The sequence below is a fragment of the Galeopterus variegatus genome, unplaced genomic scaffold (assembly GCF_000696425.1).
Source record: "Galeopterus variegatus unplaced genomic scaffold, G_variegatus-3.0.2 Scaffold4339, whole genome shotgun sequence".
Taxonomy (NCBI): Eukaryota; Metazoa; Chordata; class Mammalia; order Dermoptera; family Cynocephalidae; genus Galeopterus; species Galeopterus variegatus.
In genome coordinates, this window is record NW_007730450.1 from 17,081 (window position 1) to 19,296 (window position 2,216).

The window sequence follows — 2,216 nt, forward strand, 5'->3', positions numbered from 1 at the left end:
AATATTTTTATATTTATGAGAGAATTATGTTAGAAATATAATTGGTTGTCATATTCATTCTGTATAATAGACATATCCATTTACAACATTTTTCTTACAAAGAATTTGCTTTTGTCAAGTGGTGAAAAGTTCAACAATATCATATATGAACTAACAGAGTTTTAATGGCTTTTTATAAATAAGCACCCACAGAATTCTCCCTTAAGAGTTCTCAGTAACCTTCTACGTGAATATAGAATCAAGGTGATTTGCCTTCAAAGACCAGCTCTGTCACTTAATCACTGTGTGATTTTGGTTGAAGAAGGTAACTGGAGTCTCAGTTTTTTCATTGCCAAATAAGATATCAATCTCTCTTCTGTCTGCTTGACAAGGTAGTAGTGAAGCTCAAATGCAAATGTCTGAAAGTGCCTTGAAACTACAAATCACCTCAGAAACATAAAAGATTATGGTAATTTAGACTGATATTGTTTCTGCTTCATCCTGAAAATTATATCCTTAGGTCTTTATCATTATCTTCAGAAAATAATGCTTCCAACAAAATAATGCTTCCCTTTGAATACCAATCAGCTATCTTTAAAAAACTAAGCAGCAGTAGAAACATATCTCTTCAAAATAACAGCAAAATTATAAGATGCTAATAAATCATATATTTGTCTCACAAAGATTAGTAAAAGATTAGGTATAATTCATAGTATAATCTTATATCCATTCTAAGCATATTCTTAACTTGAAAAAATAACAAACTTAGAAAAAGTTAAACAAAAGCTTAAAAACTTAAAGTAGTAAGCTATTCAGAGCACCTAGTCTCTTTTTTGAATAGGTATTTATGAGCAGGCAAAATATGAAATTAATTTATTAACAAAAAATTATATAATACAACTGGCCAGCAGTATATGCGAAAGTGTGCCATATATAAAATCTTAGAGTACAGGACAGAATCTTCTCATGAAGCACCAATACTTTCTTGCAGAGGAAGATTCGTGAAGACAGTAATCGAGGTCGAACTGAAGAAATGAAAATATCAGTTTTAAAATAAAAGTAATTGAGATTATATCTCTCCTAAGAGAAGCAGGTTTATGCAGCATGTGTCAAACAATCACAAACAAAAGGCAAATGAAAGGGTTTACTGGTTTGCAACAAATCTTTGCATTTTGTCCAAAGCTGCATATATGTTATGGGTGGTAAAATTCATCAAGATAAAAATAGAATGCATTATAAATTGAAAGAAGCCAATTATTATTTTTGAAAGAACAACAAAAACTTGCCCAAAGTTTATAGCTGCTGCTGCAGAAGCTATATAATAAAAGCAATGTGATTATACAGTAGCTGAGCTAAAAACAAATCATCTGATGCTGGAGTAGATGGACAGAAATAAACTGCAAAATATATCTTTGCTCATGAAAATGGGAATTGGTTTTGGCCTAGAGCCAAACTGAATTAAATATGAAAAAAGGGAAGAAAGCATGCGTAAAGAAGTTTTTCTCTACTCCAGACTGTGACTCTCATTCCTCCCTCATTATGTGCATTCAGCTTTCTCTGCAATGGCAACTGAGTAGAAGCAAACTGAATGTATCTGCCAAGAAAGTAGGTGACTTAACCTCTTAGAAAGATATCTAAAATCATTTCCAACTCTTAAAAAATTCTTTCCTATTTCCAGTACTCCTGTCACCAATTTTAGAAGGGTTGACTTCAAGTATTTTTATTAGAGGCTGTGAGGTGGATTGCTCTCTAGGACTATTTATTGCTTTTCGATATTTTAGCTTTCTTCTTTATATTGTTTTGTGTTGGATGATGTGTGCCCTTTAGCCTATGTCTTCTTTTCCTTGGCCTAACTCCTCCTCTTGTTGAGATATATTCTCTAGGAGGCCTCCTGATGAAAGAAAATGGAGTTCATGCATATCTGACAATGATTTATTTCTACATTCTTAATTGATTAGTGTCAGAATTTCAGGTTGAAGTACATTTGTCCCTCAGAATTTTGAAAGCATTTCTCTGTGGTCTTTTTAGCTGCTGTTTTGATTCTTGTATCATTTTGTGTGAGCTTTTTTCTCTCTGACAGCGTTTAAGATCTCTTTATCCTCAGAGTACTGAAAAATGTGCTGTAGGTGGTTTTTTTTTTTTTTTAAGTTTATTTATTTAGTTTTTTCTTGTGCCTGTTCAATCTGGATGCTCATTCTCGGCAGTTCGTAGAAATTTTTCTTTCATTATGTACCTTG